Raw genomic sequence first — 26015 nt, 5'->3', positions numbered from 1 at the left:
TTGAATTATAATTCGTTCATCTCAGTATGGTCAATTGTATCCACGTCTATTGTTCAGTTAATTTGACGTGAGACAAAAATGTAGATAGCATTAAATTATTCGTTTCGCGTACGAATGATTTCATAAATATTTGTATCAATTTAGATGTTCACTACTCATATGTTATGAATACAACGCTTCTGTCATTGTAACTCACTGTCACATTGCTTGGAATATTTCGCCATTCATCACTTAGTATATAATCACTTTACAATTCACCGATATTAACTCAATGTTGATAGTGACCTACGGTTTTGACCTCTTTTTGTATTAAACTGGCACAAATGTTATATACATAAGTTCCATGATAAATGTAAAATACTTCAGCAGATATTTTCGTGTCATCAGAATATGAGCGTGTTCATGTGACGTCATAAAGGAATTCCAGCATTTTCCAACTGTGAGAAAACGTTACGGGTTAGAAGAAATTTTTGTTTTGTTTACATCATTTATGGCCCGCTTTGTTAAAATATCAGTTGAACTCAAAAACGAAATAAGAATTATAGAAAGTTTGCCTCTGTGTGTCGAACCATATGGACTCGAAGAAGTCAATTAAAACACATCATGTCATACTTTTATGGAGACTGTCAGAAGTCACTTGGAGACAAATTCACGTCATACTCGTATAAGAAATCGCAGAAGTCAATTAAAACACCTCACTTCATACTCGTATAAGACCTCGCAGAATTCAGTTAAGACACCTCATGTCATGCTTGTATATGACTCACAGAAGTCACATAATACATCTCTCTTCATACTTTTATGGAGACTTGTAGAAGTCACTTAAAACAGCTCATGTCATACTTTTATGGCAATTCGCAGAAGTCACTTAAAACACCTCACGTCATACTTGTATGGAGACTTGCAGAAGTAACTTAGGCACATCATATCATACTTGTATATGGACTCGCAGAAGTCACTTAAAACAAATCACGTCATACTTGTGTGAAGCAACATGCTTTTGCGAGAAAAGAAATTAATTTGTAAACAGATGATACAAATACAATAAATGCAACTAATATTCCTGTATATAATCATGAAATTCTGCGATTAAAAGTTGTAAATTTAGATGAATAGAAAACAATATACTTAGGAAAATGTAAAATGTAGGATGTGTTTTATATTCACAAGATTTAGTTGAATGATTAACTGTCACAGTTTATTCTATAGTAAATGACGTGTATAGAAATAAATTGGAAAGATATTTTATGTAAAAAAACAGATAGTTATTAACCCTATTCCAAATAATGATGTCGATGTCAATGCCGAAGTGCTGATTCAGTATAACTCATTTTTTGTATAGGCTTATATGTATGGCAAAGAGACTAAATCATGTAAGTTTTTTAAATTATATTGTTTTGTATACCAACGGATAGAAATTGTCAAAATGTTTGTTTTAAGAAAGAAGAGAATTGTTCGGGGGAACCTCCATTATGGAAATAGATCAGTCACGAAGGAATGCAATCTTTTCAAGAGTAAATTTCTCAGACTGAAATTACTGAAATCATTTGAAATATTTCACATGGAAAAGAAACCAGTTTATATTTAGATTCAGCCTACATTCGTTCCAGGGGAACCTTTGGAAATAATCTCTGCCAGATTCTAGTCTCGTTTAAACTCTCGAGCGAATGAGAGTAAGGATAAATACTCCCAGTTGGTCTGCAAATGCGTCCCAGTTGGTCTGCAAAAGCTCCCCAGTTGGTCTGCAGAGGCTTCAAAGTTTGTGGGTTTATTATCGAGGTATGAACTTTGATAATAACGATGAAATTTGCAACCGCTCTCCATGAAATATCGTTCATCATTTGTATTAAATGTCAAACAATGCAATCAATAAATATGTTCATAAAATAATCTATGAACTTTATAAAGATGTTATACTGATGGAAATGGCCGTTTGATAATTTAAATATAATTAAATTAATAATAGGGCTTATTTTCGCGCTTTTGAGTCTAGCATTTGCTATTGTTTATAGCACAATTCTTCGGAAACGACGATGACAACCAGGGCCACTATGAAGAAAATAGCCACTGTAATGTGGACAAACGCCAAACACTTTCTGGCTAAACACTCCTGAAATTCGATGAATGGGAGATATATTAATTAGATATATCATTAAATAAATTCAGTTAGTAATTTACTTTAATGGCATTTCACTAGTTTATCAGCTTTGATGTATATTTTTCTATGAATACTAACGTATGGTGATTCATCAAGTATCGTTTTTGATTGATTGTAGTGTGCCAATAAGTTATTTCAGATCCATGACAGTGACTGAGCTCGTACTTCAGCATTTTCTTTGGTTGGTTATTGATATCTTATTTCAGCATCATTCAATGTTGTTTACAATATATTGATTTAAAATCAAACCAACTTTAATATTTAATAACTGGCACATACTTTGAAAAAAGGGTAGGATTAGAAAAAATAATAACGTGTTACGGATATCTATTTTATTTATATCACATATTATTTCATAATAGTGTTATTTAAGTCGTTTGGTAAAATGACATTTATTAATTCAATTCTTTAACTGGTCTTTACTATAAGAAAAGTGCATGTTTTCACTAATTCCATTCATTATTCAAGGTCGAATTTCCAAAGTTCATGTCAACATAATATTTTGGTCTATATAGACCATGAGTGTTGAATGGAGGTCATGAACATATCACAGTAATCCGGAAACACTCCAAAAGTGTTCCGAATGAATTGTTCTACCGTGATTATGTGATAGCACTAGAAAAGAGATACTGTTATAGAATGAAATTTGAATGGCACATGTTATTGAATGTTTCACGATACTCCAATGAAATTAATAAATATTCAAGTCTTTCACTGTTTCACGATAATGAAATTATTCAATATCAAACTCTTTGAATGATTCACAGTAATCAAACGAAATTAATTAATATCCAAATGCTTCAGTAATTTCACAGTATTTGAGTAAGGTACTTTTTGTTTATTAGAACTGTTTCAGCTCTGCAATTTCAACGAACGATAAATAAATAAATACATAAATGAATCATATTTCATGTAATTACTCTTGCAAGATTCGTAGCTGCGTAAGAGAAAACTGCGTAACTAATTACTTTATATAATTACCACATACGCAACGAATAAACAAGTGAAAATCACTAAAATATAATTGCAGTTATTTTGAATTATTCGATATTGCCAAATACATTAGAAGTTAACACTTGACATTTATAGTTTTACTTATCACCAGCTAAGGTGGGTCTGGTCTATTCTACAATACAAATGTACTCCTTAGATCACGCATAGAATTTAGAGGTTAGTGTTAAGACTGGTCGGCCTGGTTTCAGGATAATGTGACTGGGTGGGACATAATGCTACATGTCTGCGGCATGATGTCCCAGTGCTAGACATCACTATAAATTATAACACTGCAGACATCGTAGAGCGATGACTGACAAACTGTTAAAGTTACATTAACAATCCAAAACACACACACACACACATACACCTACCAACTTTCATTCCATGATTTCTGTATCCGATGGCATGATTCAGCGTAGGTTAGTTTTTTTTTATTTCCCGAAATGTTCAGTCTTTATTTCCAAATTATGCGAGTTTTCATTACTTTTATTACGTTCATTCATTCATGGTTTCAGAAACTCGGTAAGGTCAAGCGTAGATAGCATAACACCTTTTACGATCATTCATGGCAATGTATAGACTTTATGCTTATTGGCAATTAATGAGCCATTGTCATGTATTCATTTGCATGGTACGTGAGGAACTTATATGTAAATAGTGATACCTTACAGCTGTTCAATGTTTGCTGTACATAAGGTATACAATAGTGTTTCGCTCCTCCAGTGCAGTTCGGGTTATTCGACGAAGATGCTGGCTTCCATGGTTGTGATATACAAACGCCACATTATGTCTTCCTAACATATATCTAACTTAGCTTTCATTTTGAAATCTTTCGAAACTGTATTCGGTTTGCAAAGGTGCAGGCATTTCCGGTTGAAATATATACACATGCATTATCTCTCATAATACTGCATTGAGGAACATTTGTTATCAGTGCCATAGAAATATGTAAACAACAGATCCAGGTGAGTCTAACATTGCTAATCTGGATGACATTAGCCTAATAACCAAATTTAAGAGGAGCAGTGAGTTAAAATATGGGACAGTATGATTCTTTCCGTATATATTTTGTATCAACTCTGTTGAATTCATATGTTATAACAACAACTGTTATCGAACTTTCTTTGATTTTTGTACCTTTACACATTTTTGATGGTACATTATCATCATTTTCTATTCGCAATTCTTTACAAGAAGTTACAAAACAATTTTATAATTTTAATGACCGCAGCTATATTCGATGGCTGAGAGATATTTACTTGCTAGTAAAAGGCGGAATGATTTCTGTCGAATTACGTCAAATTCTGTTGAGTGGTGTTTGAGGAGAAGTTATAAAAAAGCGAATTTACTCTTTGTTTGGTCATTGTTCCCAAATGTATCCCTCCACCTGGTCATTGTGCAAATAATTTATCTCTTTACTAGGTCATTATTTCCATTATTAACACTTTACTTCGTCATTGTTCAGATAATTTTAACCTTTACATGGTTATTGTTTCCATTTGTATATACATTTAAATTTGGAATGAAACCGCTACTTTACCATCATCTATCATGATAAAATACAGTGTTATTCATTAGTTTCATTAAGTTGTTTTTAGAAATTATTTGTTGCTTTTTGTCTTAGATTTATATTAAATTCATTATAGGATTTAAGGTACGGTTTTTGTTGAATCAAGAAAACTCTTTTTTCGGTTCTAAATCTAATGGAGTCTAAAGCTTTGAGTTTATGTTGTGAATATTACCTTTTAACATTGTTTCTCAACGCATCTACTAGTTTACCTGTTTTCTTACTATTGGTTTTGTACATTTGCAAACATTAGGGTTGTGTAAGGGAGATAACTCATTTATTCTGTCTTGTTCTCGACACGCCGTTTTCATTGCATCCGACACATGAATTCAAAACTTAGTTCAGATATAAATTCACATCATCTTGTGCATTTAATATACATTATATGATGAAACTAAATCATCTCATATATGTAATATATTACATGAAAAAATTAGACCATCTCATATATGTAATATGCGTTATACGAAGAAAGGACACCATCTCATGCATGTTATATATATGGTATGGAGAAAGACACCATCTCATGAATGTAATATACTATGTGAAGAAAATACATTATCCCATACATGTAATATATATTATATGAAGAAAGAACATCATCCCATGCATGTAATTTACATTATATGTTTGTATTTGTGTTTTGGAAATTTTAAACATAGATTTAACAATTTAAGTCATAACACTACGATGTCTCTGCAGTGTGTCAGTTTAAAGTGATGTGTAGCACTGGAGTATCATGCCGCAGAGATGTGGCATCATATCCCACCTAGTCACGTTATCTTGATATCAGGCCGACTAGTCCTAACACCCACCTCTTCATGCTGAGCGCCAAGTGATGCAGCTGCTAGTACCATTTTTGTAAGTCATTGGTATGACTTGGTCGGGGTTCGAACCAGCGATCTCCCGCGAACGCTCTGACTACCTAGGCCACCGGAGTGGTCCACATTATTCGAAGTAATGACATAACATATCATAAAATGCATCTTTTAAAATGACAACATCTCATAGACGTAATATACCTTATATGAAGAAAAAGCAATACCTCTTACACATAATATACGTTATATGAAGAAATAACATTATTTCACACATCTCACTGACATTATCTGAAGACAAATTGTGAGAAAAGAAGTCGTAACATAGTTAATATAATCCTGTGGAATGATTGTCTGCTTCTTTTCTATGCTATGTGGAGCAGTGATTTACAGTTTGATTTGAATTTTCCGTTAGATTTACTCACATCTAGGTGAAGTAAAATGTGTATAAATAGGGACTTCGTAAACAAATAATTCATTCCTATCTTGAAAACTGTCGATGGAATCCGAATGTTGTCAGATTTTACAGATATTATTGGAGGGGAATTATTTAAATTATCCGTTGAAATTACTAAGTGCTCATTGACTTTGTTTTAACACAGTATATGTATTTTGGAATAATTGAAAACTCGTTTAAACAGATTCTGGATTGCATCATTGTGGTACATCAGGACACTCAAGACTATTGGAATTCATAAGGAACATTCTATACTTTTGAACTTGTGATAGGACATTTTGGATTATTTGGAATTTAATTAATAGTACTGTAAGTGTCTCTTATATTTTTACTTTGTAACTTACATAAATTATTTGTTGATTTTAAGGTTTGGTGTCACTTCTTTCTTTTACATAGTTTTAAACTTAGAGTCGTGACAAGACAAAATATATAAGTGTTTTTAGCAAAATAAAAGCATATATTCGTCAGCAAATTCAAGACGGCAACGGTAATCTAGATAATAATAATAATAATAATAATAATAATAATTCGGATGTGGGAGGTCGTGGGTTCGATGCCCGGCCGAGTCCTATCAGAGACTTAAAAAATGGTACTAACAGCTGCCTCGCTTGGCGTTCAGCATTAAGAGGTTAGTGTTAGGACTGGTCGGCCTGGTGTCAGGATAATGTGACTGGGTGGGACATCATGCTACATGTCTGCGGCATGATGTCCCAGTGCTAGACATCACTATAAACTGCCACATTGCAGACATCGTAGCGATATGACTGAAAAATTGTTAAAGCTACGTTAAAAATCAATATCACATCACATCACAATAATAATAATAATAATAATAATCTCTTGACTGTGTAAATATTTTGCAGTGAATTGTACACTGGCATTAAAAAAATTAATGTTCACCGTGACCTGCAAACAAGGATATGGTTCAAGTCTAGAAAAGATCATCGACTTTTGTAAGGAAGTGACAGAGCACAGCAATAAAGTAGGAATCTCAAAATCAGAATGATTACTTGAACCACGGACCTGACGTATGCCAATACATCATGCATTATGACGCGTTTCCGAATACTGGTGTACTGTAGGCGATATAATCGAAAAAGCTACGTCAGATTTCTGAGAGGATTACTTTCCCGTCGATAACATGGCGATTCCTTAAACTAGAACCATTGTATATCCTTTTAGAATTTCATATGATTATCCGCTTACTGCATTAAAGATGTGTAGTTTCAAAATTTAGCACTGTATTTACGGCATAAGCAAGTGCTTCGAAATTGGTGGAGAGCATTATAACGTTTTATTATGTAACGACAAAGGGTGGTCACCGTCTCTATCAAAGGCATCGATCGTATAATTTTCGGGCTGAGCTTCAGGATTTTCTTTCGAACCAGATTTGTTTTTCTTTAATACCTCAAGATATTTTTCTCTGAACGTTATATAATGGATATATTTATTGATTTAAAAGAATATAATTTTATTTTTGTCAAAGTCGCGGAGCAAGAATATTTGAACTTTTAGTTGGAAAACTGAATTTTATTTCATTTAATCCCCTCCCCTTGTACCAGGTGGCTACCAAATTGTCGCTGATTGTAAACTGATATAAACCCCACCCCACCCCAGCTTACTACAAACAGCCATATGGAGAGGAGGTGGTCGATGTATACAGATTACCGTTAGTGCGGGCTTAAATATTTCTGTTGAAGTGTACTCATCTCTACTTTCCTCTTCGGTTAAGTCAAATATCACAGAGGATATTTGATCGTTACGTAATGCTATGCCGGCACTGTGAATCAGATCTCAGGTAAATGGTGGAAATACCTATAGTGAGTCTCCACTTAAGTAACTAGTATTCTTTTTTTTTTTTTGACACAACCATCCACATCATTTTTTAACCAAGTTTCCAGTATATGAAGCAACATTTTTGGTATAAATTATTTGGTGAGATTTCTTCGTGATGAATTTCGTCCCACATCAAAGGTCATCTCCCTTTGTTTCTTCAGCAAAAGCACCATAAGCCCGGACAAATTGTCTCCCTTATTGTAAATAACAATAAACCGTATTTCACTTTAGTAATGTTATCTGGTCTTGCCTAATTCGATTTTCCTACATGATACGTATATGAATAAATATCATAGCTAATCGAGAAATATGTATTTCTGTCTGTCTGTCTGTCTGATGCATAAATGCATGTATGTGCAGCTGCAAGGACATCATGACTGGTGGTCGTGGCGTCGGTAGTAGAAGAAGTAGTATTAGTAGTAGTAGCTTTTGTTGATGAAACACTCCTACATCTACTACTATCAATAATAATCTCAACCAGAGAGAGAGAGAGAGAGAGAGAGAATTACACATATGCTGCACAATGCTGATTATTAACATTAAGCAATCAAGTTTCGGGGAACAAGAACACAACCATATATCATTTATTCTCTATAGAAACCACATGTCCAAGTAAATTTTGTGTATCTATATTAGTATTTATTAAATATTTAACCTCTTCGATTCTAAAAGTTTGGTTAAAACAAAACAAAAAGTAATAATAATATTATTAATGTTTACCAAGCTAAACAGGTTGACTTCCTGTCTTACCCGTTACAACTTGGGGCCATAAACGTTCCTGGGACCCTAATTAAACTCGTATACCAATGCAATGGGACCATACTTTGACATATTTTATTCCCATGGGACAATAATTCGACATTTAGACAATTCGATTGGGACCTTAATTTGACATTTATGTCATTTGAATGAGACCTTAATTTGACATTAATACTATTCGATTGTGACCTTAATTTAACATTAGCACTATTCGATTGGGACCTTAATTTGACGTTTATACCATTTGAATGAGACCTTAATTTGACATTAACACTATTCGATTGGGACCTTAATTTAACATTAACACTATTCGATTGGGACCTTAATTTGACATTAACACTATTCGATTGGGACCTTAATTTGACATTAACACTATTCGATTGGGACCTTAATTTGACGTTTATACCATTTGAATGAGACCTTAATTTGACATTAACACTATTCGATTGGGACCTTAATTTAACATTAACACTATTCGATTGGGACCTTAATTTAACATTAACACTATTCGATTGGGACATTAATTTGACATTTATGCCATTTGAATGAGACCTTAATTTGACATTAACACTATTCGATTGGGACCTTAATTTGATATTTATGTCATTTGAATCGGACATTAATTTGACATTAACACTATTCGATTGGGACCTTAATTTGACATTAATACTATTCGATTGGGACCTTAATTTAACATTAACACTATTCGATTGGGACCTTAATTTGACATTTATGCCATTTGAATGAGACATTAATTTGACATTAATACTATTCGACTGGGACCTTAATTTAACATTAACACTATTCGATTGGGACCTTAATTTGACGTTTATACCATTTGAATGAGACCTTAATTTGACATTAATACTATTCGATTGGGACCTTAATTTAACATTAACACTATTCGATTGGGACCTTAATTTGACATTAACACTATTCGTAGCCGGGATATTCTTTAGTACATTATATTGTTGTGCTTCAAACCTTGGTGGTGGTTAAAACTGTAAGCTTTATGAAACAGGATGTCGTACATCTTTGGTATGGACTGTCGTTGCACATAAAAGAAAGAAATGAATATAGTTATTCTCCTCCTTCTCATCGTCATCATCGCGAGATTTTTGCTGTAAATTATGTCCCTGACGTTACCAGGTGAAAAGCAGCGTAGAAAAGGAACCTTAAAGTTTTCAATAGTGACAAATTTGATGATGATGATGATGATGATGATGAATATTATTAGAAGAGGAGAAAATGAGGAGGAAGTGGTTGTGCAAAACAGTTACTTCGATACATTAAATATAAATACAAGCAAGGAAAAGTCAGTATCTGCCTTAAATTCAAACACATTTAATTTTAAATTGTCTCATTTCCTGCCTATGAAGGAACAGCCGAGACTTAGTGAAGGATAAGGTATCGGACTCATTACCAGAATGGCGCTGGTTCGATTCTCACCAATGGGTTTGCTTATAATGTCGACCGTGGTATATCCCTTGGGAAAGACACTTTACTCTGCGTTGATAGGTACTGTCGAACGCACGAACGAACGATATATATATATATATATATATATATATATATATATATATATATATATATATATATATATATATATATATATATATATATAATCAACAATGATTGATGTTTTATTTTTTGTCTCAAATGAATAGCATTTGACATAAATTATTCAGTTATCATGGTCTAGCTAATAAAATGGGACTCCATGGATAGGAGCCACTAATTCACAATGACAGATGTTGAACACATGGGAAACATCAGCATAAACATTTACGAATCTCCACCAAGCAGTGAAAATGTAAAGAATGTTCAAGTCCTGAAACAATGCAGCTGTCCATGATTTTTCACCACTAATATTTATTTGAACGCCGCTTTCATTTGTACTAGATACACTATTAAGAATCTCTTCCTGAGATGCACGAAACTGACCATAGGTACAGGATTTGTGTTTTCGCACCATATTGATCACCTTGCTATTGCAAATTACATTTTGTACCTAAATGTAAGTGTAATGAGTTGAAGGGTGGTCTGGCATTTTCCGATATCCTAAATATGTTGCAATATTTTACGTTTCATCACAATGAATATCAATTGTCTTGACTTACCGCACAACAAATTAACTTTTTTCATTTTATCTTGGATTTTTGCTAAAATTTTAGTGTCTTGATTTTAACTCAGAATAGTTTTGTAAATTTTGTTGTGAGCCCTGTATCGGAATAAATTGCCTTTGCTCATATATTTTGGCTGCTATATGTTTCATAAAGTTTACTTATTCATATTTTTTAATTCATTTTTTGTAAAATTGCATTAATTTTGCTTCATAAATTAGTACACGTGAAATTCAATTATTTTAATGATAATGCTTTCTTGTAAGGTTTAATATTGTTGGATTTATATTTACCTTGCTTGAAATAATTGGCAAGCAGATAAATATGTAAGTCTTTTGGTTTCAATCAGCCTTAGGAATGTATATAGCATCATCAGTTCCTCTTTATTAGAACTAGACTTTGAACATGGATTTTGTTGTGAGAAGAGTATATATTTCCTCAGAATGTCTTTATTTTCTATGAGATCCTACTGTACAATTTTCTCACTTGTTACACTCTTGTTATCGGTATACATTTTATGAGATCGGTCTCTTCAAGTTTCTCAGTTTGCTACACTTGTTTGTTGTGAGCAATATTTCCTGGCTTAAAATCAAAGTGACTCCAGTTAAAATAATGCATGGTGGTCCCCTTTACGTTTAAGACGAATGATGTTTATGATTTGAGTTTTAAGACGCGACTGAATGATATATTATGTACTGGTAGAAATACATTTAGCATTATTTGTATTATTTCTTTGCATCAAGCTGACAGTCTAGCGAAACTCACTTTATGCCTTAGTGTCCATACCACTGCATTCGTGAATGTCGCATGTGTCAAGTGAAGGAATGCAAAATGAACCTGTCACCAGCTATAAGCTCCTTTTAATATATTGTTACAAAACCCATCCAATTAAGGAAATTGAAGACATCCAACATGTCATCTTTACAACAGAAATTAATGAACACAGGACTGTGGAATTTTATACCTATTATTGCATAATGCCCATAGATGAATATTTCATGCATGCACATCTTAAATGAAGCGACACATGAAAATAAGAAAATCATGAGACAAACTATAAAAATGAGTGCATTTATTCATTTATCTATATGTATAATGTATGAAGAAGGTAAAAAAATTGAAATGCAACATTGATTTTAATCATCTGTTGGCATTGCATAAATGGTGATTGTTATCATTTACTGTGTTCAGAATACTACAAAAATTAATGTTGTACATGCATGTTGTCTAAGTTTATCAATACACAAAAAATAATGTTCTACATGTATGTTGTCTAAGTTTATCAATACACAAAAATAAATGTTCTACATGCATGTTGTTTAAGTTTATCAACACACAAAAATTAATGTTCTACATGTATGTTGTCTAAGTTTATCAATACACAAAAATTAATGTTCTACATGCATGTTGTCCAAGTTTATCAATACACAAAATGAATATTCTACTTGCATGTTGTCTAAGTTTATCAATACACAAAATGAATATTCTACATGTATGTTGTCCAAGTTTATCAATACACAAAAATGTAAAAATGTAACCATATTGACCCTCAGTATAGGTATCGGACTACTAATTATTTTATATTGAAGGAATCTGTCTGCTGGTGGGGAATAAAAATGTATTAAATGTTTTGAGTTGCAACTCTCATCTATTAAATGGATTCGCTTTTTTTTAATGAACAGTTTCACAAACTTCAATTTCGGTGCTGTAGTTGAGAACCAACTATTTGCTTTCAATTTGATATTCTGTAACTAATATCCTGATGTCAAAATGTCATACGAACTCTCGGTGTGAGGCTGTTATTAGGTTCAGACAAGCGGTCCCCCTAGCCCCGCCCGGTGAACAGCACTAGGAACACAAAATGCTTCTGAACACCTATTTTTTTTTTCTTCAAGACTGAAAAAATGCCTCTACCTCCAAATTATGCAAGTATGTTGAGTTTATATGCTAGACTAATGACGAATAATTTTTAATTTTTAATATGCAGTATAAACATTAAGTTATATGGGGAATGACTACTAGTCTGATCCATAAGTGGACCTGGCAGATGTTATGTGCTTTATTTTCGTAGAACATTCTTATTTATGTCAGTGAAATTCTTGGTACAAAAGTTCAAATGATTTGTAATCTTAATTACTCTTTAAAAAGCACAAAATAAAAAACACAAGAAAATAAACAACTTTATAACGTGTTATTTTTTTTTTAAAGTAACTTGTTGGACCCTGAACACCCACTTTTCTAAACTGAAAAAAAATTTCTAACTCCAAATAAAGCCATTATGCGAGGTTTATATACTAGACTAATGTAAAAATTATTTTAATTTTTTAATATACAGTATAAACATTAAGTTATACGGGAATGAGCTACTAGTCTGATCCATAAATGCACCTGACAGATGTCATGTGCTCTAATTTTTCTAGATGACTGTCAGCGAGAATCTTAGAACTAAATTTAAAATGATTTGTATTCTTTATTACACTTTGGAAAAGGGACAGCTCTGGTGACCTAGTGGTTAGAATGTCCTCTTCGGATGCGGGAGGTCGCGGGTTCGAACACCGACCGAGTCCAACCAAAGACCTATTAAGAGGTTAGTGTTATGACTGGTCGGCCTGGTGTCAGCGTAATGTGACTTGGTGGGACATAATGCCCCATCGCTAGATATCACTATAAACTGCTACACTGCAGACGTCGTAGCGAAATAACTGATTTTTTTAAAGCTATGTTATAAATCCAAATCACACACACACACATAAACACACTCTCTGGAAAATACAAAATCAAAAGCACAAAACAAAACCCAACTATAAAATGCGTTACTTTTTTAAAGTAACTTGTTAGACCCTGAACACCCACTTTTCAAAACTGAAAAAAAATGTCTCTAACTCCAAATAAAACAATTATGTCAGGCTTAAATAATGTCAGGTTTATATACTTGTCTAACGTACAAATTAAATTTGTTTTTTTAATCTTGGTACAAAAAGTTTAAAATGATTTGTAATCTTAATTACTCTTTGGAAAATAAAAATTCAAAATCACAAGAAAATAAACACCTATAAAATACGCTACGTTTTGAAAGTAACTTGCTACTTTTTGCATTCATTGTATGGAAATGATTACATGTGATGAAAAATGAATTAACTCATTCATGACAGGTTCTTTCTCCGCAGATTATGCAAAGGTCCTTTCCTTTAGCTGTAGTTTTGTCATATGAGCCCTGTAAAAGAAATTTTTTTTTAATATCTAGAATATTTATAAATATTTGCGTTGTTTTGAACATTGTACATAGATACATCTTTTAATTTTAAGTAAAGATTTTTACCGAACATTGTACCGATATGTGGTTTTCAAATTAGGAAAATGTACATGAACTCCAGCAATTCTCGATAGGGAAAACGAATCAACTGGTCATAAGTTACAACACGTGCATTCTATGATCGTGCCGTCTCTTTTCTTTTATCGTATCCCACACGCCTCTACTTTTTCTCTATCTTTCCGGTTCTAAATATCTTTTGTACTTGAACCCACGTGGATAGAGATGAGGAGGCACTGAACGATAAAGGCGAGCAATTTTAGACCACACTGTCAACCCAGTAGCCAGTAGTAGCTTTAGTAGTAGTAGTAGTAGTAGTAGTAGTAGCATCATCAGTTATTTAGACGAACTCTCTAAATACAAATCTTTTAATAACTATACTGGATTTTTTTTAATAAGTGTTTACAAATTCACGTGCAATAAGTGATGCACACATTATGTAACATAAGAGTTAACCATGAAAAATTAAAATGTATTGCTGTGCATGTATAAAAAATGAGAGGAATTTACAGTCAATTCGTTGAATGATCAATGACGTGTATTTATATTGCTCTTGTACTTTAAATTCATCTTTATTAGTGGTGTACAACCTAACGCAGATTTTTTTGCGTTTTAAAATCCCGTATAGAGAGATTCAACAATATTTAAAGTCAAAATAGAAAATCATTGCGTCAGCTATGCTAGGGTATTTTGAAAATCACTAGACAAGTCAGACTGAAGTACAAATAAATAGAGTGTCATTTGGTAGGATTTTGGTTTAATTCCATGTCATTCTAGCTGATGATGAATTTGATTCTTAAGTGCAATTCATGAAAGATTAACTACTACAGTCTGCAGAAAGGCATCATGGAAAACAAAACGCCATGATAAGCACAGACATGCATTTTACGGATCTATCACAAAGTTGAGTGACAGTGAAAAGTAATAAAAATGAATTTGGTTAGATAGACCTTTGTGATAAAACAATGTTGTGTCGCCGTCTTTCATCAATCGGACCCAAATTAAAGAAAATATTTTTTAAAAATAGTTGATGTCAAAGAATGAAAGATTTATTGCATGATATATTTTGTCATTATTCAAGCCTATGTTTGAATAAAGTGGTATCTAGAAATGGAATTGTCAATGCTTTTTATATATTTCATGCATAATTATTATATAATGCAAATTTTGGTATAAAAGCATATACGCAACGACTTTGCAACAACTTTGTATATTGAATCTGTAACTGTAAATAAATAATATGGATAATATTCATTATATAATACAACATATCTGACTGTCCATGTATCAAAAATAATTCTTTTTCGAGGGTACATGTATGGTTATTACAATATAATATTTCTGCCAAAAAGTGTAAAACATTAAATGGTGCCAAAGCAGTATCGTTCAATATTTTTATTCTTACTCTTATACAAAGTACAGTAATCATCTTGTGATATACTGAGTCTTTCAAAATGTTATATCAAAGAAATATTCTATGAAATAATACGAAATTCAAATGTATAACCTTGGCATCTTTAATGAAAATAAATTCGCCCGAGTATTAGAAAACAGACCACACATCGCTTGTATACTATATACTATAGAAGTATATTAGCATTTGCACCCTATTTATTGGTATATTAGTATGGTGTTTTTTGCTTTTTGGGGGGAAACATTTTTATAAACAAATTGTTGATTTTACAGATACATTACTTTATCAATATGCAAATCAATATTACTATGTACTAAACGGTGTTTGTCCTTGATTTATGGTTTAAACCAGTTAAAGAGAAGTATTTTTTTTAAAGAAAAAACATAATTCCAGTATATCATATACTAAATAGTATATTTCATTGATTTGTGAAAACAAAATCATTGCAGCTCATTATTCGGTTTAACCGTTTGAAACGATATTAAATTATCCAGAATTTCTACCAAAATCACAAAGAATTCGATCTCCAGCGTTTATATTTGACTTGTTTTTAGATAATGGTCTGGAAGGGACTAAATTTACTCGACTCTGAGATAACTATTCGTTGTAAGTTCGTTATTACTTTTTTCAATATCATACTCCCAAAATTGCATTCCTCAAAAACCAGTTTCTGATGAGTTTACAAGATTATTGTAATTTCCTTCTCGGTAAAGTTCAGCTATTCATTGTTTAAAAGTATAGTTGTAGTGATTAAATTTTGCCAAAATCTATTTTCATCTTGCAGCAAGTTTTTAAAACCCATCATACCTTAATGTATCTGAGAAGTGAATAAATGCCGACCATAATATATTCTCCAGCAGCCACCAGGATACCACATTTACTTCAGTCACTTTTACTGTCCCGTGCACAATTCAAATAAATTATGATTAAGTTTTGATTCTGCTTTCTCTATTGGATTTGGAACTGCTGAATATAGGCACAGAAGAGTTTTTGCAAAAATTATCTAACAGCTTCTGAGAGATTCCTTTAACTTCAACTTGTCAATATTGTTCGTATTATAATTTCTACTATTGGTTTTGACTTTAAAGAAAGTTCGATGACAAGGGGTACATTTTAAAATAAGACTATCGGAACATAATTTTTAATCGATGTATTTGCTCCCAATTCAACTACTTTTTTATAGTAATATAATAATAACATAACTTTCGTTGTCTTCTAGTTATCCAAGTTTGTTCCAGAGAAAGTTGAGACCACATTTTGCTTTCAATTTATTAATAAAATCTCAGGATCATTAATGAGAGAATCAGGCTCATTGGTATATTCTTGAAAGCTTATATTTCATCTGTGGAGGAAGATGGCATATATCCATTATTTGTAACACAGCTTTAAGAGATAACAGTATTACAAAATAATCTGAACCACGCAAACCATTAATTTAAAAGCGATAAAATGTGTATATCTTTTCCTCATAGTGCCAACTAAGTGATTCCACGGCCTTTTCAAACGTATAATAGTCTGATATTTCCCCCAGTGAATGTACCCTTCGTAGATCCTGTTTGAGTACTGGACCGAGAAATCATAGCTACAGTAGCTGTCGAAGCATTGTTACCGTTAACATTTAAAAGAAATAAACGTATCAAATGTATAATGTATCTTCTATCTTTTTTCACGTTAGTAAACATGGCATGACTCACTGAGTTTGGAAATCGTAAATGTTTCTGTAGTACATTCAGAGTTCATTGGCCCGCATCGAAATACGCTAAGATTCTTGAGCAATATTATATTGAATATTGAGCTTAGCAGTGAAATCCATCTAAACCAGGAAGCTTTTTCCTATTTCCTATCTGATCAGTGTACAAAAACATAGTTATCATTAATTTAAGTAGATTCCCGTATGAATTTTTTTCTTGGCTGAGTTTAATACTTTAATTAAAAGTTAACATTTGGTTTCTTGATTATAACCAACATTAGTTGAACAAAGCTAATTTTGGCAATTCCATGTATTCACAAAGTCTGGAGAGACTACATCAGATTAATTTGTACCTTAGTTGTCAGTTGTGTAAAATTCTAGATACGGGGTTTGTTATTATAGTAATCAAATGGATCGATGACATACCAAATCTCATTCTACGAGGATGGTCCTGAAATATCAGATAATTCATTCGAATGTCCTTTGATGAGATAGATAAACTAAAAGAGGATATCGAATATACCAAGCAGCGAGTAGAACTTATCCCAAAAAAATTGTACGAAACAGCTGATATTTGACCCCAACGTGAAGGTGAAGGAACTAATTGTAGTGAGCATCATCAAAAAAGGATCTTACCGAGCACTATGCTTTCACTAAAATATTTTCATATTGTATATGGGTTTTTTTCGCATTCACTAAGCATGGAGAGATTAGTATAGACTGCTTTTGTACATTCATTAAGACCTTATACATTCCTATATATTAGGATTGGTCATCAAATACACTAAAGTTTGAACATTAGATTAAGTTAAAAATACAAAGACAATTTGTTCAGGTCCATTTCGTAGTATACTTTTCCATGCTTGTTGTTTGGTTAATAGTGCTTAATTAGAACATTCAGTTGCTGCTGATGTGCTGCACATTCATTGCAAGAGACGTAGGTAAACAACGTTGGAGGAGTGGTCAGTGAGAATATGAAGCACAGCAAAAACAGGAACGTCGTTTATCAGTAATGGTAAAACATTAGCACTGCAAGGTGCTTACAGATGTGCTATTATCTTAACGGACGGCTCACGTGTTTACGAAATCCTCTCATTCAACAACATACTGTCGATTTGTTTTCAAAATTTAAAACAGGTGCGAGAGACTTGTGTGTATCGGAACCAACCTTACTATATGACTGATAACAATTCATAAGCTGAAATTTGTTTGGATACGGTTATAAACAACAAGCAGGTAAGTTTTCTTTCAGCACTACCTTGAAAGATGGTGGCAATCAATCCATTGTGCAAATTTAAGTAGGTGAGAAAACAAGTTTACATCTGACGGACAGGATATACATATTTGTTCTCATCAAAATCATTGTAATGCGATTGTACACAGACACACGTAGCCATATCAGCATATCACACACACACACACACACACACACACACATATATATATATATATATATATATATATACACACACACACACACACACACATATATATATATATATATATATATATATATATATATATATATATATATATATATATATATATATATATATATATATATATATATATATATATATATACATATATGGATGAAGTACGGATGTATCGGCATACATATAAAGAGAAAAACCATTTGTACTTACATAGCAACAACGACAATGCTGCCAGCAGCAGTAGCAGTCGGATAATATGTAGCAATCTCGCACGTGCATGCACTAAAAACAACAGCCAATATATAGGTCATAGGAGCGTACAATAGCAAATAGACAACCATTCAATTCATCGATCAAAATAAACATAAAAGTTGTTTTTGTTGTTATGCTTTCTAATAACGCAGAACGTTATACTTTATCATGCATATGATATTGTCATCTATAAATCCATTGATACATACATTCATACATACACTGTAAGAGCATATGTTTGTACGTTGATATACAGATATATGAGAGACAACCTGACAAACAACATGCAAAATTGGTATCGGACCATTTCATGCACCCAAGCTCCTTCGGAATCTACTGACTGCATTTTCAGGGATACAGTTGCAAAAGACGACCACACAAAAGAAACCAGAATAAAACGCAAAACGTAAGAACTATACAGAATCTGTACTATGTTTGCTGTAGATATGTGCATAGACGATATGCAATAAAATAATAAATAAGATTGATTGAGACTGAACAATGTCAGGTGTTCTTGATTGGATGACGGAAATGGCTAGATTAAAGGACCCCAATAAAGGATTCCAGTTACACTCTTTACACTTTATCTCCCTTCTCTTACTTTGTTGAACTGGCTCTTTGTAGAAAACTGTAGAAGTTATGTTCTAAAGTATTATTGCATCTTTACCTTGTTAATCATTAATAGCTTAATAAATGCTTTTGAATAAATTTATAAATATGTTTTTAATATTTTACATATGTTAAAGAAACATATCAATTAAAGAAATTAAATATTCAGCGTCATTGTTCTCAAATCAGAAAACACTTACAGATGGCTGTTATGAGGCTATTTACAGCAGTCAACAGCTGCATTCTTCTATAGATATGGCTCACTGAAATGGAAATCAAACATTTCTTAAAATAAACCCAGACTGATACAATCTGTAAATAAATTATACGAACAGTTTTATCACTGAAATGTGAATCAAGCCTTTATTCAAACGAACTCAAATAATAGAATCTGCAAAAATGTTATATACACGTTGTATCATTGAAAATGTGAATCAAGCCTTTATTAAAACAAAGCCAATTCATAAAATCTGAAAATCAATTATGAAAACACTGTTGTATGAATGAACGGTTAATAATGTCTTCATTTAACCAGAAAGTAATTCAGGAAGCTGTAGATAGATTATACACACTGTTGTAGCACTGAAAGGTGAATCAAGCCTTTATTCAAACAAAACCATTTCAAACAATTTGTAAATACATGCGAAATGCAACATATTAAATTTCAAAATACACTCTAATATTTGGACCAATACTGAAGGCAAATCAGGAGAAACACTGTTTTAAACCTAGAATGAAAAGAGAAAAGGGGAAGCATCGCAATATGAAATGGTTGTAATATTCGAGCTATGCCTCTAAAGTCTTTATTTGATCAGAGTCTTGTGAGAGCTTGAATGAACAAGACTATCGTAATCCAATTCGAAGCAGTGCTACCTATCAGTATTTCCAATTTCCTTATTCAAACGATCACTTTGCAATCGAAGATTCATAACATTTGTGTTTTCAATTACAAGATCGAAATGTAGGAAAAACGCTAACACATTTTATTATTTGAATACTGTCTAGAAAGATCTATTTATTTTCACCAAGTACATTACAAAGAAACAGTTTTCATCCTAATCACTCTAAGATTCATTTCCAGTACAAATATTTGGCATGAAAGAAACAAGCATAAAGTTGAAGTGAAAACAGCGAACATATATGTTCTACATATTAATTCATTTATTATGATTAGTGTGGTAGAAATTGCATTTTGATATAATTCTTTCTATATATGCAAAATTGGTCTTCTTTAGTCTAATAATGCCATCCATATTTTCCATATGCAAATTGCCGTTCATTTTTAGGCATGTATTAATATGCTAGACTATAATTCTGAAGAATATCATGTATTGCATGAACCGCTGTGGCATAAAAATACACACAAACTATAACAAAAGTAGATCACCGTGTTTCAATGTTTTCCTTAAGATGAGTGTTCCAATTAAGTTTCATAAGCATTTGCGAGTGAAAAATATTAGCTGCTACATAATTCTTCCTGCAACAAGCAGCACTGTGCAAGATGAGTACCCTTCCAGTTTCATTACAACAAGCAGCACTGTGCAAGATGAGTACCCTTCCAGTTTCATTACAGTAGATGCAACAGTGTCGGGAAAACTGAGCTAATGCAAACTCTTAATGTTGACTCTAACAACAAGAAAAAATTCGTATGAAATGTTGTACATATATTTCATTTATTCCTTGCAAAGCAATGTTCGCACAAAAGGACAAACGATACAGAAAGACAATTATTGTCTCTTTGATCACTTATTATTTCCATTCAACTTATTACCAGATCTTTTTGATGATTTATTCTTAAGTACTGCTCTTTTTAAGACCCTATTTTATTAGTGTCCCTAATATAGGAAAATCTTTAAATAAAATGTAAGCTTGAATGTAACTGATGAAGTCTAATCATATTTGATAAACAATATCGTCATAATATTTATTTCCAGAGTCGTCGTGTACATCGTGTAAGAGATCCATATAAATAACTTACGATTCAATGACAAGATCACGATTGTTATGAGAGCCTGTTGGATTCCGTTCATTGCTCCAACTGGAAAAATAAAAATAACACGTAAACAATACTAAATGAACATGGATTAATGTTTCCCACAACGGATTAACAGAGACACACCGGCTGATTAAACATGCATAGGTTCAGAGACACAGGTACCATTAAACATGCATAGGCTCGGAGACACATAGTTGCCATTAAACATGGATAGGGTCAGAGGCACATAAGTGCCATTAAACATGCATAGGCTCAGACACACATATGTGTCATTAAACATACATATCCTCAGAGACGCATAGGTACCATTATACATGCATAAGCTCAAAGACACATAGGTACCAATATACATGCATAGGCTGAAAGACACATAGGTACCATTATACATGCATAAGCTCAAAGACACATAGGTACCATTATACATGCATAAGCTCAAAGACACATAGGTACCATTATACATGCATAGGATCAGAGCCATATATGTACCATTATAAATGCACAGGATCAGAGAGACACATGCGCCATTAAACACACATAGGTACCCATTTATCATGCATAGGCTCAGAGACACATAGGAGCCATAAAACATGCACACTCTAAGAGACACATAGGTACCATTATACCTGCATAGGCTCAAAGGCACATAGGAGCCATTCAACATGCGTAGGCTCAGAGACACAATTGTGCCATTAAACATACATAGGTTCAGATACACATAGTTGCCAAGTAAATAATATGATACCAATATATATTTACAATAATTCCTCGGCTTTGGCATTCGAATGCTTTCAAAGATAGGAAATATTGAATATGATCAATCGGTATGGATAAAGGCATTTTAGTCTTCAATTAGACCCATCTAACATAGACAATCATTGAAACACGAACGGACTGGACGGATCAGATACATAATAAGAAAACTGTAAAACGTCTCTGATTTTTCAATGGCATTCCTTCTATCGGACTCTTCCAAACCTTAATTCGTGTAAAGCAAAGGGGCCGACGTAGCGTAACAAGTTTTTCACGATGGCCATATAACAGCCATATTGGAAGGTAAGGTCGACACCATGTTCATTCAGGGTGCAAATTTTAACTGCAACGCTTTCTTAGTGGAAACCCCTTGTCTGTACAACTGCCTACTCATGAAGAGGCTACAACAGATTGTAAAGATGACAGTTGTGGGAGCCATTGTTTGTGGCCAGATCAAAACAAATTTCAATTTGGAGAAAATATATAAGGAATGTTTTCTTGGAAATCCCATGTCAATACATTCATTAATAAGAAGTAGCGATGACCTTATTTTGAAAATAGCCTCAATGTATTGGGCAAGCTCAGCACCATTTTCAGAAAATATAGTAAGAAGCTGTTAATGAAACATCCACGTCGATATGAAAATTTGTATTTAGAACCAAGCTGGGATAAGAAGAATTCTTCTAGTAAAATCAAACTACGATAAGGCCTGCTGTTCAGGGTAATAAGTGATAACATTTTTAAAATAGCTGCAAATAACAGCCAGGATCGGAGTCAGACTTGCATTATTTTTTATTGAGGTCCATCTATGTATCACAGGAGATAATTTTGTAAATACAATATGCTGATAAACGAGGAAGGCAGTGATACAAATTTGCTTTCAAGATGGCCGCAACTGCGATCATGATGGATGCTATAATGACGCCATTTTCGTCAAGGACCATTTACTTATCACAAGAAGTGTTAATGGTGAAAGCTATAGCTGCCATCTTGAATTTCAAATATACACCATTTTGATTTAGGACCATATGGAGCATTTTATGGGAAAACCGGATCTGGATATGACCATATTTTCATTCGAAGTAGCAATTAGACTATTTTCAAAATGGCAAAGTTGTGATCATATTTCAAGTCCTTGATAGACCGTTTTCACTGTCAACCAATTAAACCTCAGGAAAGATTTTAGTAATAACACATTTGTCCTAAAGCATAGACACCAGGCGATGGACAAGTTATGACATAAGTTCTTCTGGACTTAATCATTTTCATCTAGGACCAGTTTCTTATCAGTAGTCATTAATCAAAATCCCATATCGACCCGGATCACTTACATTAACAAGATATCGCTTTGGACGGCCATACCTGCTGTGATGAAGTTCAAATGTGCACCATTTATATTTAAGTCCATACGGAGTCTTTAGTAAATACCGTCTATGGAGATAAGAAGATGGCAATGTGGTGGTCATTTAAATTCGTAGATAGCCTTTTCAAAGAAGTTGTTTATTAATAATACATTGATGCTAACGAATGGAAATCGTTCTCTCGAACGTTGGGAGTTTATAACACTGTGTCGAAACAAAGAACCGTCAAATCTGACGATGGAACGATACTCACCTTCCTGACAAACCGGCATGCCTTTATCGGATCTTTGACTGTTATTAGCTGATAAAGAATGGTGAAAAAAGAAATAAGATCAAATGTGAAAGCCGTTGTTAACCTAAAGGGAAGTATAATTTCACTCATTATTTTTGTTTTAGTTGACAAACCTCATCTCCAACGCCACCTTCCACCACGAACAATTCATGCATCTGCTTTTCTTGTGATTTGAAGATATTTATTTTCTTACAACTATTGAAAATATAATTTGTGAATTAACTACTTAGAATAAATAAATGTGAAATTAGAATGTGCCTTGTACATAAGACGTGTTTAGCATGCTTATTTGCACTGATATTCGACAAAATGGAGATAAAATCCGTTCCGAATGCAAGCGCAATGTAAACATGTTCTACAATATGTCAAGCTAAACTTTTGTCTGGAGACTGAACAGTCAAATAATCATCCGTAAGTAGAAACACTTCTTCGGTTCACCATTGGCAACCGAAGCATTTATCTAATTCCATATCCCCTCCTTTACTGGGAGCAGCGCAGTTATACCCATCCAGACAACGCTTAAGGGTCGGAACCCAAATCCGCTACATATATAATGGATCCATTTGCTATGTCTCCAAATATACACTTGATAAGATACAAAACCTCTTAATATGTATCTCTAGTGGCAGTTTTCCTATATTTTACTTATGAACCACCACCGAGGTCGTTAAGGGGAGGGGCCCCAAAATTATACTATTCTCGTTGACAGATGCTACATAGAAAATGTAAACCTTATGTTCCTCTTGCAGATGGTATCCCCATGGACAAAATATATACCACATTTGGTTAACTCATACTTGTGGTTTAGAAACATATCTATGACTTGGGTATATTGGCCTGGATATCGGAATGGTCATGTGATGAAATATAACTGCAATACCTAAGATGGACGTGCATTTGATACACTGTTCATTTTGACACATTTTATATTTGAAAAAAAAGGCATCTTAAATCAATAAATCAATTAACTAATCAGTACAATTAGCAAGAGAAGTCTGGTCAATAGCTACTGGAATACAATTTATACATTATTGTAATCAGTGAGGCAAGCCCAGGCTGGCCTTTTAGGATTGTAACTGGGTAGAAATTATTCAGATGTTAAGCCACACTTAGCGTATCTGTCGTATAAACTATGAAAGCCGAAGAGAGCAGGGGTAACCAAAACTAAATGAGGATTTTCTTCTGTTTTTAGTCAAGGTAACATAGTCTTTCCCTTGAATTTCCTCTAAACTGGCTTAAGTATTACATTATTAGAATTTTAATGTCGAATCATCTTGTTTAAATATAAAAGCTCTTGCTTATGCGATAGTTGTCAAACGCAGTCACAATGTTGGTGGGGATTACCAAGATAAGGAAACCGACTGTTTGAGTTCAAGCATTCGGTTAACTTTCATTATTACAGATGGTCCATACGATGAGACAGATACGGGTTAGACTGGCAATTTAACCTTCATTTAAAAATAATAATATGGAAATCTGCCACATCTTCATGCTGATGTCAAGGGAGGAAACCAGGTTTATTAAGTTTACCGCATGCAGGAGATTTACACTTACTGTGAGTCCATATGAAGAACGATATCCACCTCAGACTGACCTCTTGACCTTCTGTATGAATCGAAAAATATAAAACAAATCCAATCAGTAGTAAGAACATGTTTGCTTATATTGAAATTAAACAATCGTATGAATTGATTTTAATGTGTTTTCAGAATACATCGGCATAACAAATTGCGTTGATAAATGTAGTATCTACCTTACACAACCATTTATCCATCTCTCATCAGAGGGCGCAACCATTTGCTCGAAATAATCCTTCCACGACACGTTGATTCATGTATACATGTTGTAGAAAAGGGTGTTCTGTTTTTTATACACGTTACAATGAATTCGTAAAACAAAATAAAGTAACAATGAATTCGTAAAACAAAATAAAGTACTGACGGTGTTAGTCTTTCAAGAACAGAACCGGCATGGTGGGTTTAATTGACTGGCATTTGGCTATGGTAAATAGTCTACAACAAATCACTTCATAACTCAAAAAGAAGGCCTTAGGATCGATTACTCGAAATAATCCTTCCACGACACGTTGATTCATGTATACATATTGTAGAAAAGGGTGTTCTGTTTTTTATACACGTTACAATGAATTCGTAAAACAAAATAAAGTACTGACGGTGTTAGTTTTTCAAGA

At 33.1% G+C, this 26015-nt stretch overlaps 1 long non-coding RNA gene across 2 annotated transcripts; it reads right to left on the bottom strand.

The window, feature by feature from the left end:
* Window positions 1–11769: 11769 nt before the first annotated feature.
* On the bottom strand, window positions 11770–23891 carry LOC149775597 (uncharacterized). 2 transcript variants are annotated; one of them, XR_016416482.1, is made up of 5 exons: window positions 23786–23891; window positions 21404–21463; window positions 19626–19688; window positions 18775–18846; window positions 11770–13928 (listed from the first exon to the last, which is right to left on the bottom strand). It is a non-coding gene; the product is annotated as an uncharacterized LOC149775597 (long non-coding RNA). The 2 variants fall into 2 exon arrangements; XR_016416483.1 differs by lacking the exon at window positions 18775–18846 and having other exon boundaries at window positions 23786–23801.
* Between the last annotated feature and the right edge of the window lie 2124 nt (window positions 23892–26015).

The sequence above is a fragment of the Sinohyriopsis cumingii genome, chromosome 19, assembly GCF_028554795.1.
Source record: "Sinohyriopsis cumingii isolate HCF-2022 chromosome 19, ASM2855479v2, whole genome shotgun sequence".
Lineage (NCBI taxonomy): Eukaryota > Metazoa > Mollusca > Bivalvia > Unionida > Unionidae > Sinohyriopsis > Sinohyriopsis cumingii.
Note: the sequence above shows the minus strand (reverse complement) of the source record. Positions and strands in the feature narration are given on the sequence as shown.